The following is a 17,988-nucleotide window of genomic DNA, read 5'->3' on the forward strand; positions in this document are numbered from 1 at the left end:
GCAAAGAAAAGAAAAGACAATTTCTGCTTGAGGAGCTCATAGTCCAATTAATCAATAAGCATATGTTAAGTGCTTACTATATGCCAGGCACTGTACTAAACACTGGTGATTGCAAAGAGGCAAAAGACAGTCCCCTGCCCTCAGGGAGCTTTCAATCTAATGGAGAAGACAACATGCAAAGACTACTCACAAACAAGATGTATACAAGGTAAATTAGAGAAAACCATCAAATGTTGAAGTTTAGGGGTTTAGGGGTGCTGGAACCCCAAAATCACAATACGTGGGTCCCGGCCAAAAGAATTTGACCCAAGCCTTCTTTTAGCCAAAGACAAGATTTATTAGAACATCTGTCATATTGGGCAGACTCTTAAGGAGTCTGAACATTAGTGAGCTATTGGCCAGATTATAAAAATCTAAGCAATGGCTAGATTATAATCTAATCTAAGCAGTGGCTAGATTTTAAGAATCTAAGCATTTTAAAGGGGACAAGATGGATCTTATATACAGAAAGACTGTGGGAGGGATCTAGGCGTGGTCAAGTAGTTTGGGGTGACTGGAGGAGGGGTCTAAGGAAGATCTGAATGGGAGTGGCCAGTAAACTGGGGTGAACAGAACTCCTGGAACCTGAACAATGCAGCCTAGCTAGGATTAAGGGTGGAAAATAGCCAAGAGCCATAGGGAGGTAAGACAGTGGAGGGGAGATTAGGTGTAGCCACAATGAAAGACCAGTAGATGGGATTATAGCCTCAGGCAAATGCCAGAAATTTGACCATGTGGAAAAGTGCAGGGTTTTTCCTTTCTCAGGTCCAGATCCCAAACCATCAGCATTAAGCGGGGTTGAGACAACCTTCTGATAGAAGGTGAGATTTTAGCTGGGACTTGAAAGAAGCCAGGGAAGACAAGAGGTAGAGAGAATTCTAGGCCTGGGGACAGCTACTGAATTTGCTCTTGAGTCAGAAGATGGGGTGTCTCGTTAGTGGAATAGCAGAGGACAGTGTGACTGATGGAAGAGTAAGTGGATATAAAATATAAAAACACTGGAAATGTAGAAGAGGGTTAAATTATGAATGACTTTGAACACCAAAGAAAACATTTTTTATTTGACCCTGGAAGTGATAGGGAGCCACTAGAGTTTATTGAATAGGGGTGGCATGATGATACCTGTGCTTTAGGAAGATTACTTTATCAATTGTGTGGAGGATAGACTGGAGTGGAGACCGACTTGAGGGAGAGATCAATAGCAAACTATTCCAATAGTCCCTGGCCTGTGCTGAGGTGGTAGCAGTAACAGAGGAGAGAAGAGGAGCTAATGAGAGAGTTGTTAGGTAGGTAAAATCAAGAGGACTTGTCAATAAACTGGATATGAGGGGTGAGAGAGAGAGCAGAGTTGAGGATGACATCTAGGTTTTGAGTCTGGGGTACTAGGAGGATGGTACCCTTGACAATAATAGGAAAATGTGGAAGAGGGAGGATTCATGGGGAAAAATAATGAGTTTAGTTTTGACGCATGGAGTTTAAGATGGCCACAGGACATGTAGTTTAATATTCAATTGCAGTACTGATTTTAACTATGTGAAAAAGAAGGACATACATAACCCTCATGACCGAAATAATTTAGAGTTCTTTTCCCTCTTAGAATTATTTTGTATTATTTTTTTACACACTATTTGCTCCTTGAGGGCAGGGACTGTTTTTCTCTTTTTCTATTTGTATTCCTTAGGCCTACCAAATATACTTTTCCACAATACGTATTCAATAAATAAATAAAGCCATGTTAAAATGAATTGATTTCAATGAAAGAGGTAAAATCCATTGAAGTTTGCTTAGTTGTAGTCCTGGGTGAATAGCCCTGAAAAACTGTTGTTTAAAGAGGCACTTCACTTTCCAGTCCTGCATACCTGGTTCTCCCTTCTTATGAGTCACTCTGATTCACTCAGGAAACTAATCTGGAAAGTTCCAAATGAAAATAACTAAACAGAAAACCAGACCTCCTGTTGCAGGGACTTTATACAACTGTATCTGGATTATTATTAAACTCTTTGATGCCGGTTTTAGATTCTACAAACTCCTGCAAATTGACTCATTAATTCCACACAGGCCTATAGAGGGGTTTTACTGCTAAGATTGTGACAAGGTTACATAACACTGTGCATAAAAGGATTATTTTGGCCTCAGTTTGCATAACAGTGGGGAGGGTTTTGTGGATTCTTGTGGTTGCTGTTTTTTCCCATTTGTCTTCCTTTTGGTGTTCTTGTGGAAGGGTTGATAAGAGAATATAATTGATTCAGTTTAATAACAGAGAGACTCAATAAATATTACCAGAATGATCATTTGATTTGCAGGAAGAGAAGAGGCTGGCTGCCTGAAAGAAGACTTTCTTGGGACGTTGTACAAGTCAGAAAGATAAGCTATTCAACAAGGTGTATGGTCAACACAGCCCAGCAGTAGTTTATCTATTATTATTTTGCTAGTTACAAATAGAAACGGATAAACAAAATAGTATGACTTTTATCCTCATAGAAATGACAATCCCTTTATAATTCCAGGGTTGAGCAAGGTATATACAAAGAGATCAGGTGTGACACACCTCTTGGGAACTTTGGAGATGAGAAATTAATTCCTTTATTGGCCACTGAATAAGAGATGATTTAGTGGCCAATAAGGGAATATTTTTTTTGTCTCTATAGATAGAATCATGTTGATGGGGTGCTTGGGTGCTTGTACTGGGACCCCAATTCCATGACCATGTTTCTCCCTAGCCTCAGAAACACTATACCTGGTAGTTTCTCTCCAGCCCAAGGACATTGTGTCTAGCAATTACTCGTGAGTGGGCCCCAGCAAGACCCTTATCTTTCTCCCTGGTGCAGTTACAAACAGCACCTGAAAGAATTATTAGTTTGAGCTGGCTTTGCACTGGGTCATAAAGATATTCTTACCCACCAGACTATCTATACTACCTCCCTACCTCATTATCTACATCCTGGACTCCTCATTATCTGTATTTTAGACCTAAGATATATTTATACTCCCTACATCTATCTCGTCAAAGAAGACATTGATTGGTGGCAGACTGGACAACTCTCAGTTACCCCTGACTGCTAGTTAACTTAGTGATGCAGCAGGCCTAAAACCACACCTCTGTGGGACACCCCCATGGGCTTTTCCTAGTGAACTCTAGGTAAAATGCCTGCAGAATAGATACAAAAAGTGCATGTTCCTTTAAGAACTGACCACTCCTTAACCACTCCCTAATCCCTCCCTGAATAACTTAGTTAGCATATTTGACACATGTTTTGTTATATTTTATCCCATATAAACTTTAACTGTACCGCTTTAAGATCACATGTTCCTTAAGAATCCTTGCCTGCTGTATAGCATAACAATAAACTTTTTGCCAACTTGACTTAAAGAATACTTGAGTCTGTGAATTCATTCCAGATGACCCCATTGTGTACTTCAGTCTTTGAGGGGTCTCAGCCTCTCAGGCAGCAACAAGGTAACTCAGGGACTACTTGGGAGGACTAGGTGAAGTACAACTTTTTGGTTTTCCTATCTCAGTTACATCTTTATTCTTCTTTTGCAATCCTCACAGCATCTGGATCAAGGCTTGAGTACATACTAGACACTCAATGTGTGACTAATGGAGGTGACAAAGTGAATATACACACATACACATACATATGTAAATGTGTGTGTGTATACATATATATACATACACACATTATATATACAGATATAGATAGATAGATAGATAGATAGATAGATATAGATATTCAATTTTATTTCATTTTCAGGTCCAAATTCTTTCCTTCCTCCTCCCCATTAGGAAGGCAAGAATTACAAATATGAAGTCATTCAAGACATATTTCTACATTAGCAATGTTAAAAAAAAAACAAGAAAAAGAGAGAAAAATATGTTTAAATCTGCACTCTGAGTCTATCAATCTCTATCTGGGGGTAAATAACATTTTTTCATCATGAGTCTTTTGGAACTGTGGTGAATCATTGTGCTTATTGGAGTTACTAAGTCTTTCATAGTTGATTATCTTTACAATATTGTTGTTGTCATGTAAATCATTCTCCTGGTTCTGCTGACTTCACTTTGCATCAGTTCATATCAAAGGACAATTCTGAAAATAAAATGAAGCCTTAATATGAGCTCTAACTTTCTATCTATGTATTATTTATTACTCTAAGGAAAAAGAGCCTACAAGCATGCATAGAGAAAGAACATAGCATTCATCAAATTATAGTTTAGAAACCTTCCTGTTTTCTCTTTTTTCCCCCCCACTATATTTGCCATTCATGGTTGATGGGAAAATGTGGGAAGAAGGTTATAGGAGCTGCTTGGATTTTGCTAGATTTGTAGTTGAGTCATTTCTTTTTAATTGGTTTCTTTTTATCTACTTCCCCCTTGTCCATTTTTAAGGAGGGCCTAATGATGGACCTTTCAACAGGAAAGCAATGATGTCTATTAGAGAGAGAGTCATGGGACCCTGGGCAAATCCTTTTTAGTCTTACTCTATGTTGAAGAAAGGGGTGCCCACCTTCACTGGTACAGAGAAGTTTACCCAGGAGCTCCCTATGCCAATAACATCTCCCTATTCTTAATAATGAAAATATTCTGTCTCAGAAATCCTGGAATTCTATTTCCTGCTGATTAAGAGCTTCCTGATCTTTTTTTCTTCCACTGACCTCTCATCCTACCTAGGAAATGGATCTGAAAAAGATCTTTCTAATGTAGACTTAAGACAGCCAATCAGCAATTCATTTATTCAATATTTTCTGAGCAAAGGCTTTCCATATGTAAGGTAAGATGAAGAAGTCAGTACTTCCTTTTCCTAGTGAAGCACTTGGAAACAGACAATTGCTAACTGTAAAAGATTACTGAGATGTAGACAGGTTATGAAAAAATGTTACACGGGAATAAAAAAAAGTTAGCTCTACAGATAAAAGATGGGGGAGGTGTGAAAAGACAGCAATTCCTGAGTAAGGGAAAGAGTTAGTAGATTACAGGTGCCACATAAACCCACAATGCCATATAGCAGCCAAAAAAAAAAAAGACTGCTATTTCAATTTGAATTAAGTATGCTACATACAAGAATGAGGACATTATGGTCTCTCTATACTCTGCTCTGCTCAGACTACATCTGGAGCATTGTGTTCAGTGCTGAGTGCCATATTTTAGGAAGAATATTGACAGTCCAGAGGAAGGCAATAAGGACAATGAAGGGCTTTGCCTTATTATGAGTCTTTGAAGGAATTAATGATGTTTATTTAGACTGGAAAAGAGGAGGTTGGATAGGAGGTGGGGATAATTGGAATCTTTCTGTTTGTATTGGAAGGGCTGCCATGGAAGAGAAATTAGATCTGTTCTGGGGGGTTCCAGGGGACAGAACAAAAAAGCAATGGATGGAAGTTGAAAAGAAGCAAATTTAAGCTTGTTGTGGGTGTAATAATCCCTAAAAAAAAACCCTTTCTGGGTGCAATGGACTATTTGGGGCACCAGTGGGTCCTTTCCTCACTTGAGGTCTTTAAGTAAAAGCTGTGTGGCCGCCTGTCAGATATGTTTTGGAAAGAATCTTTTTCATGGCGGTGTACTCTGAGGTCTCTTCAACCCTGAAAAAATTCTGTCTTTATTCACAGGAGAAATGGAGGGAAAAAACAAAGATAAGTGAAATTCAGATCCCTCTAAATAGGAGTATATGAATTTTCCAGATTAGTGAGAGTGATTTTTTTCCCTATCAAGGATAGAGAGCTACATGCATTTTATTAATAGATATGTGTGTATTTTAAGTGTAGCCTTGGTTTAATGATTTATGACAGCACTTTGTAGTATACTGGTAAGTGCTCTGTAGTATATTTTGTAAATACAGTGACATTTTAGCGATAAGAGCTCTCATTACAGGTCTCTGTTATTAAATCATTGCTCCAAAGACAGGTAAAACTGCCAGCTTTTTGGTAAGAATTATAGGGTTTGTAGATTCATGAAGTGAAAATCAGTATGCCTGAGCTGTATAATGTATATTCACTGAGAAGGTGGGACATATCAGAGCAAAAAATGTTTAGAGCACTGAGACCACAGAAAGTGATACAGAATTTTGCCTTTAATCTCTCCTAGAGTGACTTTGCTTGTCACCTCTTACTTAAAAGAGATCAGCATTCCTGTTCTAATATTACAATTTTTTTTACTTGACCTAATCAAATAATTGTGATCACCTTGTTTTGTAATGCAAGCTTCATTCCATTTTCAGCCAGGGCTTGCTTTAACACTCAGTGAGGGAAGGGTACAGCTCACCTGTCACCTCCCAGAAGAAACAAGGTGCAAGTTGTTATTTCATAATATCACAGAAATCCTGGAAGGAATAAGAAGAAATAAAAATGAACAAGATCAATTGTACATCTTGTGAGATTTTATTGATCCAAAGAAAGCAATTACCACATTTGCTTTTATTTTAGAAAAGGACTGAGAAATGCCTATAGTATAGCACGGTTGAGTTCATTCTTGTCTGGTGTGGCTTACCAAAGGGTCAGGGCCATATACACCGGAGTCCACTATGGAGCAGTGTGGGTCAATTGTAACCCCCAAGAGAGTCATTGAGGGATCATTGATTTCAAGCAAGTAAAGGTTAAAGAAATAAAGTTAATAAACACATGGATAAATGGTCAAGTCTTTGACAACCTGATGAATATTTTTCATTGAATTTTCCTAACAGAGAAAAATAATTTACAAATACCTTGCTGAATAATTTTCAGCAGAGAGCTTTGTTTGTGGATTGAGGTTTAATTTTAACTATGGAAATCCGAGACAAGAATCTCAAACTCAAACAGGGAATCTTAGAAACTAAACTCATTTGGTATGGATAATAGACATAGGCTCTTTTGGGTAGTGAAATCAAAATTGTCTCTAATGCCATGTAAGGAAGATTTATTGTTCTAGAGAACAGGCCCCCAAATCTGAAATCATTTTTGAAAGAAATTTATTAGGACAGCGAGCCAGAAAGGGAGTGACTCTCTTGAGATTCTGGAAAATTTATGTCATATAGGATTTTGACAAAGGTTTCCCACACAGGGAGCTCACATACCTTATGTATGTGGTTAAGTAATTTTGCCAAGAGGGCAGCTGAAAGCAAGGTAGATTAAGATAGATTTGAGAAACTGTAACTCAAAACAGAAGCTTGGTTTCCTGGGTGTGGTGCATCTGGGGCCTGAGAGAATCAAAATTATCTTGTAGCTCTGGCATTCCTAGAGAGTTACTTGGGTCAAGGGACATTCTGGGTGTGGACAAGCTTTAATTATATAAGGCTGGATTTAAATAATTTTCTCAAGCAGTATAGTAAATCATTCCCCCCCCCCATAGACCCCCTGGCAAAAATATAATGAAAAGAGCACTGGATTTAGAGATAGGGAACCTGGGTTCAAATCTTGGTTCTGCTACTTATTTATTACCTGTGCAATGCTGGCATGGATCTTATTTTACTGATCTACAAAATTAAGGGATTGGTCTAGATCAGGGATGGGAAAACTGCAGCCTAGAGAACTTGAGGAACTAGAGGGCCACATGTGGCCTCGAGGCTGTAGGTTCCCCAACCCTGGTCTAGAGGAATGCTAAGTTTTCTTCCAGCTCTAAAACTATGACCCTATGGTATTCCTCTGGTTTAAAGTCAGCAGATTCTTAATAGTATTTCACACTGGAAGAGAAAGCGCTGAATACGAAGAAACCCCTTTTAGACCATTTGACAAGATGGGTTTAGGAACAGGCAAATTGTGGATGAAATGTACATTTGGATATATGGAATGAAATACCCTGGAGACCTTGCTTGGGCTAGCAACCTCACTGGGGCAAATGATAGCTTGAAAACTCTTGTTCTAATCCCCCCCCTCAACCCCAACCCCTTGGGAAAATAGAAGAAATAATGGAAGACATTTGGGATTCAAGTACAAGCTCTGGCGACTTGTGGAGCTTGAGAGGAAGAAGGGCTTGGGCTGGGAACAGAGCTCTAGTGGAGCTAGTGGAGAAGCTGGAGCCATAGCCAATGGAGTAGAAGGCTTCTTCTGGCATAATCAGTGTCATTGTTCATGACAGGCAGATAGAACTGCAGAAAACCAACTGGAGGGAGAGCCTGAGTGGGAGTGGACTCCCCCTGCCTCCCAGATGCCCCCACCTTGGCTATGAAGCTAAGCAGCTGAGGAACATCTTTCTTCTCCCCTGTCCTCTCTCTCTCTGTCCCTTTATAAAAACAACAAAATTTAACCCATTTCCCTATCACCCACTGCCAAAGATAGCTTGTAAGCCCAATTCTCTTTCCATAAATGAGTTTGTTTCCCTTGTTTGCTGTCAGGTTGCTACCTGAGTTCAAAGCATGCAAGGGGAAGGCTTTGAAGGATTTTGTATTTCTCAGACTGTATATATGTGAGGACCTTCAGTTCTGACATGGCAGATTGAAAGACCTGGGGTGGGTGGGGGGTATGGTGGGGGTGGGGGTGGGGGAGATAACAACTTCCACTTTAGTTTTATATATATGATCCTCTAACTCTCTCAAATATAACCCTAAAACTGAACTCTGGGATCACTTAGATTTCCGTAGAAGGGTGAGACAGTCAGAGGCATGGTGCTGCTGAAGGCATGAGTAGCTGCCCAGGAGGATAATCTCCACATTTTTTACCTGAAGGGTACAGTGAGCTAGTTGGGATAACAGGAGAATGTCCATAGCTCTTCCTATTGCCATCAGATAGCTCTTGGCTCTATCCCCTTTTTGTCTGGAGAGGGGGAGCAAGGTGAGCACAGACCTTTTCTTGCTTTTCAGGAGTATTTAATGTTACACAAATGTATCAGATATATGTAAAAACTGAAAATCAAGAGATCACTTGACTGGGAGAATAAAACATTTAAATGGCATAGGTTCTAGGACTTCCTTGAAGGTAGAGGCCTTTTCTTAATCTCTATTGCATTCTGCAAGCTGCTGTCAGAGAGATCTAATATAACAGGGTAGCAGATGCATGAGAGGGTCTGCCATACCAAGACTCCAGCTCACAAATTATGGTTTAGATTCTACTTAGTCAGATTTTCCTTTCCCCTGCTGCTTAAATACTGTTAATCCTGTATAACTCTCAACCTGCTGATCAAATGGGATACTTTATGGACTCCATCCACTGAGACAGATCTTGATTTATCGGTGATTCAGGAGGTAAGTCCTACAGAAGTGGCTTGAATTCTATAGGAGTTAAATAACTTTCCCAGAGTCGCACAGCTAGTAAATGTAAGAGACAGAATTTGAATACGGGTCTTCCTGATTCTGAACTCAGCATGGAATCCAATCTGACATAATTACCCCTACCATTGTAGATGTAAGCTACCATTTCTCTCTGCACTCTCACTCCATCAACCTCCCCTTCCTCAGACACACCCTAACTCTGCCTATCATGCTATGATTCTTTCCATCACATCCTTTCAAACCCTTATTCTAATCTCAGTAAGTTTTTTTTTAATCTTTAAACTTTTTGGCCAACATTTCTTCCATATCCTTTCATTAAAGAAAATTTTACTTCTCTCTCTGAATGCCGTACCCCTCCATACCCTAAAGGAAGCTGTACCTTTTCTGGTTTTCCCCAACTCACAAAGCCAGGAAGAGGCGCCCCTGTACAGACAGCACTAAGACTTTGGGGACAGCCTGTATCACTTACTGCCTATCGCTACTTTCGTTTCTTGTGGCTACCACCATTCTTCGATAAAAGCCATTCCTACAAGTATATCACCTTTCCTTGTTTCTGTCTGTTGTTCTCTAGCTCACTCTTATATCTTCATCAACATATATTTGGCACCCAGTTCACCTCTACTCCATTCACAAACATCATCCTCTGTAATGTCAGTATTCTCATCCATAACTCTTCTAATAGTCTGGCATCTTTGTCCTCGATTCCTAAAATGTTCATTTTTTACCCTACTGCAGTCACACATCAGCATGGCCCCTTTTAGACTTTACCCTTATTTGAAACTATACCGGCTATAAAATCTGAAAATTACTTTCTGGTCTTAATAGCCTATCATTCTATCCCTCCTACTCCCTCCAAGGAATCATGCTCTGAGCCCTCATTGGCATCTCCCTATTCAGTTTAGCTCTCTTCCCTGGTCTCCATTCCCTTGTCTTCTTGGCCAGTGTTTACCCAGTGCTCTTGTTGGGGTCACTTATTTGCATATACAAATCACTACCCCCGCTGACTTTCTGCTATTCCTGTCCTTCTAATCCTCAACTTGTCTGAGTAATTTCCGCTTTCCAATTTCTCAGAGCCTGCTTCGGAGGTGCTGAGCTTCACTGGAAAAAAAAAAAGGGCTCAAAATCAAGTTAATTTCATTTGCTATAAATTTATGCTGCATAACCTCAGTTGAGCTCTCAATGCTGCTCAGTAATCCTTTTATTCTAGTCATATTGATTTCCCATCTCATTCCCCATAATGGCTCTTCTAAACCTTTTCCTCTGTTGATGCCCTCAACTTTTACCCTAACCTCCATCTACAGCAAGTGACCTCACTTGCTACTTCACTGAGAGAGTAGAGGCCATCACCCTGAGCTCCCTTAATTTCCTGCTATCATACTTCAAAAATCTTGGCATAATAACAAACAATTATTTAGCCTTTTAAAATATGTTAAGCACTTTATATATGTCATCTAATTTAAACCCTAAAGTATCTGTGGGAGGTTCATTAATAATACTACTAATATTATTACACCCATTTTACAGATGATGAAACAGAGGTTGAGGTTAAGTGACTTGCCCAGGGTCATGCAGCTTGCAAGTTCCAAATGATGAATTTGAATTTTGTAATTTAAAGACTAACATATAAGGCAGCTAGGTGGCACAGTGGATAGAGCTCAGGTCTTGGAGTCAGGAGGTCCTGAGTTCAAATCTGGCCTCAGACACTTGACACTTACTAGCTGTGTGACCCTGGGCAAGTCACTGAATTCTGATTGCCCCACCAAAAAAAAAAAACACAAACAAACAAAAACAAAAACTAACATACAATCTGCCACACAATTCTCCCACTCAATCTCCTTGCCTGTCCTATGTATTACTTCCTTTTAACCACCAAAAATCTTGAAAGAGCAGCTGATGACAATGCCTCTTGTGGAGGCCAGGGGAAAGGAAACTTGTACATACCTCTCTTAACATGAGTAATTCTATTTGAATAGCAATCTGCCATTTCAGGTAAAGAAATTAGTCATATTCAATTCTGTCTCCCTCCCAGGAATGTATTGGAACTAGTTTGAACTGATTGGGCTTATTGTTAAATTTTCAGTGTGAAATGTGAAACCTTACAAATCAGGGTTTATTTGTTGTTTTGTTGATTGTCTATAAGACTTAAGAAAGTCATAGAGAATATGTTACATGCAAATTAAACTTAAAAGAGTATTGAAGGTATATTTTTTTCTGGAGAGCTGGTAGTTAAACATTCACCAGTACATTGCTATTACCACCCCAATCCCCATATTGCATTCCCAAGGTTAGCCATGCTTTAAGCACATACACATTCCTATCTCTGCCATCACAACTGTTTGTTTCATTTGTAAGGCTAAATGGAGATATAATGTAACCAAGTTGTTTTTAATCTGAGTACAATAGTCCTTTAAAAACTCGGTAGGAAGAGGGGGCTGAGGTAAGGTGGGGGGAAGGGTTTGATGGGAATTCTTAAATTGTCCCCTATGGAAGAGCTATATGTAACTATGTATTTCTAAATAAAGCTTCTTTACTGACCTATATCCTAAAATTCTGACACAACAGAATTCTTCCTCATCACTCACTCATTCCAGTGTATTGCAATAATGACTTTCATCTTAACTCCACAGAAGCTTCTCTCTAAAAAATTATCAATAATATTCTTCTTACCAAAACCAAGACCTGCTTTTGGTCCTTCCTACTATTTAACTGTCTTATTTGCCACTGTTGACCATCTCTTTGATCCCCTTTCTTCCATGACACCACCCCCTCCTCTGTATCTGACTATTCTTTGTCCCCTTTGAGGATTCTTCTTTGACATCTCAATCTCTTTTCTCTTTTCTTTTTCTCTCTTCTCTTCTCTTTTCACTCATTGCTCGGCAATTTCATCTATTCATCCTGTCAATGACTGTGTTAACACAGTGTCAATGATAATGTCAGTTATCATTCTCACATTCCCAAATCTATATTTCAAGCTTCAACATTTCTTTCTGAATGCCAGGCATATTTTCCAACTTTCTATGGGTTATATCTTTTTTTTTTTTTCAAGACTAGCTCTCCCCATCTCACCCAGGTTGGAAATGTAGTGAATACTTATAGGCCTGATTCCACTGTGGACCAGCACTGGAGTTTTGACTTGCTCCATTTCTGACCTGGTCCAGTTCACCCCTCCTTTGTCAATCTGTTGCCACTTACTCCTAGGTGTTCTCCATATTAACGCTGAAATTAGTATACATTCTTGACTGTCATAGCCCCGTCCAGCTCAGAACTCAAAACACTTAGCCTCAGCCTCCTTGGTAGCTGAGGATTACAGGTATTTACCATCATGCCTGGCATCTTAGTTATGTCTACCTACCTGAATGTTCTTTCAACACCAGAGACTCAACATGGCAAGAAGAAAAAGTTTCACATTCACAGATTATTAATTCTGATTTCTCTGTTTTTGTCAATGGGACCACCATAGTTGGTTACCTGATGAAGGCAGGTTAGACTCTGCCCTTTCCCTCTGCTCTATGGAAGAGTAAGAGAAGGAATCATGAGCAATGGCAAATGGCTGATTCACAAAGGAAGTCAAATAGCGCCAGACACTATAGAAACCAAATATAGTAGTTTTTTTTCCCCTTCTATTGACTTCAATGTAATTGATATGCTCATACAAATGCAGGAATTTCTTTATCTCAGACTGGTGATTTTGGCTGCTATTCAAGCCTTCTTTGTATAGCTTTTTGTATAACTTTCCCAGACTTCCCAGAAGTGGCTGGGATAAAGGACCATGGAGGTTCAGGTAAGCTGGAAATGTGTGCGTACATACACTTCCCAGAGACCCCATGTTTCCAATTTACCCTTGAAGAGATAGCCAGGTTTGGGTGAAAGTGAAGTCCATTCAAAGTATATTTGGTGTTTTTCTTTTCAATAATTTCAAAGAGGCAGAATGCCCCATCAGGCAACTGGTAGGTGGAATGAAAGTGAAAATTGAGTTTAATTTGGTGAAGTCACATAGCAACCACCAAAGACTTTTGATACATCTCAATATAGCATAGAAATAGAGAGCAGCTAAGTCTGGAAGTTGTGTATGAACTAGATCTGAGGGACACCGGTAGCTGCTGAGAACTGCCTTCTCAGGCTGCATGAAATCATGTCTCAACTGCCATGTGCTTCTGCCATTGTTGTTCGAGGTGGGAAAGAAGGGAAGAGAGGGAAAGAAATCTTCCTTTCCCCCCACTTCTAGCTCTCTGGTCTGGAAGTTCAAGGAGAAGCCAGGAAATATAGAAAAGAACAGAAAAGAAAATGAGTCCTCTGATGGGCTGTTTCATTGTTCACTCTTCTAGACCAGAAATGGAATAACTTTTCCCAACAGGATTCTATCCTCTTAAACCCCATTTTCTTAAACCCCTCACTTGATCCATTATCCCTTCAGGTTATTATCTTATATCTCCATGAGTCTTTGCCTTCAAGGAGTTTATATTCCAATAGAGGTAGACAATATACATGAGTGGTAGCCAGGAAAAATGGTATTTTGTTCTGGGATATCACAGGAATAGTGAATAGAAAATAAGGCAGTTTATGTACCTGTCTTTTTCATAGACAATGGAGATAGTGTTAACTTGATCATAGCAAAGGATGAGGGAAAGTAGGTAAGGCAAAGGTATAAGCTATATAACAAGATAAAAAATGACTGGGTTAAATATCTGCAGATATAGTTCCTTGGGAGTTCAGAGCTTTGCTCAGTCATGAGAGGTGGTCTGCTTTGGAGAGTGAAGCACCAGCAACCCCAGCAGTAAAGGCACAGGGTAGAAAGTGGCACAAAGTAGGTATTTGATAAATGCTTATTGCTTGATTAATTCCAAACTAAAACTCACCCACAATTCTGTTCTTCACATCATCTCTATAATACTCTTTCTCATATACAGATCTGTTCTTGTTCTTTTGCCAAAAAATTATTGGCTTCATGTTGTCTCCTGATTAAAATTAAAATTCCTTTACCTTAAGTTCCCGGCTTTTCCATGGTCTGGCACCACCTAACCCAGAGATGGGGAACCTGAGAACTTGAGGCCATATGTGGCCCTCTAGGTCCTCAAGTGTGGCCCTTTGACATTTTGACATTATGACATTCACCCCTGACTAACCTTTCTAGTCTTATATCGCTCTTGTTCATACTCTCTAATTCCACTCAAATTCTTACCAAACATGGCCTGAACTCTTCTAGCTCCATGCCTTCACTCATGCCACTGTTTCTGGCTGGAATAATTTCACTTTTCATCTTCGACTACTGAATTCCAACCCACCCTTCCGAGTCTAAATCCAATGGCAGCTTCCCTAAGAAGTCTTGCTTGATTCTCATGGGTCTTCATAATCTTCACCCTTAGGCCCTTCACAACATTTCTTTGTACATTTTGACTGCATTTATCACAAAATATTGTGTCCTATAGATATCTGTGTTTGCACCTTAAACCTCATGGGGACAAAGACTGCCCCCATATATATATATATACAAAACTGGATTTTTACAAATAAGGAAAGTGAGACTCAGAAAGTGAAGAGAATTATCCATGATCATACAGCTGGTAACTATTCCAATATATTATATATATATATATATATATATATATATATATATATATACACATATGCTATGAATACAGTAGGTACTTACTAATTGTTAAATGAATGATCTAGTTTAGCTTCCTTCTTTTACAAATGAGGAAATTGAGACCCACAATAATCCAAGATAACACAACTAGTGAGTTATTTTTCCATTATACTCATTTAATAGATTGATATATTATGCCTTATTTTGTTAAATAATTGTAATAAAACAATAAGCTTGTATTTCCTGCTGCTACATATAAGCCACATATAAATATTTATGTTGTTCTTTCTTTTGAAAAAATATTTAATTAGTTAGAAATAGAAATTCAATTGGCTTTATTACTGTCTAAAGTTTTTAAAGTACAAATTATTTAATCAATTAAATTATACTTAATTAAATGAGTGTTTTGGAATAGTTACCAGCTGTATGATCATGAATAATTCTCTTCACTTTCTGAGTCTCACTTTCCTTATTTGTAAAAATCCAGTTTTGTATTTATAGATGCATATATGCTATATTCATATATATATATGTATATATACATATATGCTATATTCATATATATATATATATGTATATATATACATATATGCTATATTCATATATATATGTATATATATACATATACATATGTGTATATATGTATATATGTGAATATATATGTACATGTGCAAAACTCTCGTGTACTCTTCCACTGTCTTTGTCCTTTCAGCCTGGATTTATATATATTTTTTTCCATTTGTATAGCTCTAGTCAATAAATGCACTGATCTCATTCTGTTTCCTTTTCTTCCCATTATTTAATCTCTTGTGTATTATTTATATTTGTCATTATTAATTTCTTTATTGTGTTCTATCATATTCATATATCCCAGTTTCTTCCCTCACCCACCCAGCAATCTCCCAATCCATCCCCCAAGTTCAACTCTCTTCCCTCTTCACTTTGAGATAACAAAGCTGAGGCGTAAAGAGAATGTGTGTGATCTGCCCAAAGTACATCGCTAGCTTGTGGCTGGCTGATCTGGAACAGAACCTCAGATTTGGATCTGTAGAGAGGACTCTAAATAAGGGTGTCAAAGACACCTCTGTCAAGGGCATCAATATATTTTGCACCAGCCCTCTAAAGTAAGAGTTGCCTTTCTTTACAGGCCTATGTTCAATTTGATGGTCCCTTAAGGAATAATCCATCCCACTTGACTTTAAACCCACAGCACTGCTCCTCAGGGCAACTTGTAACAGTGCTCCACTCCATAAAAGCATTGTTTCAAGTGGAAGAAGACATTACTAGTATTAAGCTATGGAGTGACCTGTGTCTCAAACAATTGCCCATCTCACACCTGCAAAATGCAAAGGCAGCCTTGTTTATTTTTACTGCTGCTTCCTTCGGTTAGAGTTACTGGTGATGCAGTCACGGGGAATAGGAATTCAGAGTCTGCAGTTTGATGCTGTAGTCTCAGAGAAAGAATTCATGAATGACAGCCCTTCAGATCCTGCTCATCAATTCCAGCTTCCTCCATATGCTCTCCTTCTGCCATGACAGAAAAGAGGAATTTGATGCCAGCTCTTTAAATGTTTCCTTAGAGAAGGAAAGCTCTGAGCAGACTGGAATCATACCTGTACAGTGAAGGGGGAATCTATTTTTGCAGAAACCGCGTTCTTCCTACAAAGCTAACAATATTTCCCAGCACAACCTCACCAGTTTAGCCTTAAATGAATGCTTTTAGATTCAAATTTTAAGGGAAAACATTGTTTTTCTACACAGAAATATCAGTTGAAATTCTGGGCCCCCAAGCAAAGTTTGCAGAAGGAATTGCTGTATCCTTTGAATTGCATAATTAAAAGATCACCAGTGGAAAGAACCCTTCCTTTCTTACACTTTCTGTAAGGAATGGCACATTTATGTTGAGGGGTAGTACTTATGCTTTGTACAACATACTATGATAAATGTTATTTCTAGTAGTTAACCTGGGAGATATATTTGTTTTTCAAATTATATGTGTGATAAAGGGATATAACCATATGACTTCTTGATTACATAACCTGATACAAGTATTTTGACCTCTTTCAATCTGATTTTCTTTTCTTTTTAATTAATTAATTTATTTTCAGTTTTCAATAATTGCTTTATTAAGATTTTGAGTTCTAAATTTCCACACCCCCCTTCTAGTTTCCCCAAGATGGCATGCAATCCTATGTAGGCTATACATGTATGATCATGTTAAACACATTTCCACATTAGAAGAATGTCATGTTGTGAAAGAAGAATCAGAACAGAAGGAAAAACCATGAGACAGAAAAAACGAAAAACAACAAAAAAGTGAAAATAGTATGTTTTGATCTGCATTCAGACCTCATAGTTCTTTCTCTGGATGTGGATAGCATTTTCTATCATGAGTCTTTTGGAATTTTCTTAGATCATTGCATTGACCAGAAGAGCTAAGTCTAACAAAGTTGATCATTACACAATCTTGTCACTCTGATTTTCAAATGTTTAAAATGAGGATAATAGTAGCTTACATTTATATAATACTTTATAGATACAAAGGGCTTTCACATATATTCTCTCAATTGATCTCAATAACACTCAGTTAAGTGATTCAGGTATATTATCCCCATCTGTCAGATAAGCAAACTTAGAAACAAAATGGAGGGGAAAAATACAACTCAGAGCTTCTGGCATTAAATTGGCCATATGACCATTCCATTACTCTGACCCTTGCTATCCATTCCTCCCAGGAACATTTCATTACTAAGGGAAGTAACAGGTGCTTAGAATTTTGTTAAATTTGGGCATAAGATGTTAAATGATTTTTAAGGCATTAAGCGTATTTGAACCATTGAAGAGTGGCAGCTTGGCCTGAGAACTGGTTCTGGAGTCAGGAAGACCTGGGTCCATGTTCTACCTTGGCACACATTGACTTTGTGGCTGTGGGCAAGGCTCTTAACCTCTCAGTGTCTCGGGTAACTCTATATGACAGAGAGTCTTAAATATTTTGTGTAAAATAATGTACCATGTGTATCATGTGTACCCCTTTAGCAGCAGGCTGGTAGAACTATAGACTGCTTTTGAAGATAATGCTTTTAAATATATGGGATTACAAAGAAAACTATATGGAGATAGTTATCAAAATATTTCATTAAACGACAACAACAACAAGTTTAGGGACTCCAGGTTGGGACTATAAAT

The 17,988-nt window shown here is 38.4% G+C and overlaps 1 long non-coding RNA gene across 1 annotated transcript in view; it reads right to left on the reverse strand.

Annotated features, from left to right (window-relative positions):
- Positions 1 to 6,225: 6,225 nt before the first annotated feature.
- The window catches only part of LOC110212486 (uncharacterized), a 523,454-nt gene continuing 511,691 nt past the window's right edge, over positions 6,226 to 17,988 (reverse strand). Inside the window, exon 5 of the long non-coding RNA XR_002325678.2 lies at positions 6,226 to 6,356. This is a non-coding gene — a long non-coding RNA (uncharacterized LOC110212486). The remainder of the gene's footprint in view (positions 6,357 to 17,988) is intronic.

Source organism: Phascolarctos cinereus, unplaced genomic scaffold (genome assembly GCF_003287225.1).
Source record: "Phascolarctos cinereus isolate Bilbo 61053 unplaced genomic scaffold, phaCin_HiC Scaffold_7;HRSCAF=346, whole genome shotgun sequence".
Taxonomy (NCBI): Eukaryota; Metazoa; Chordata; class Mammalia; order Diprotodontia; family Phascolarctidae; genus Phascolarctos; species Phascolarctos cinereus.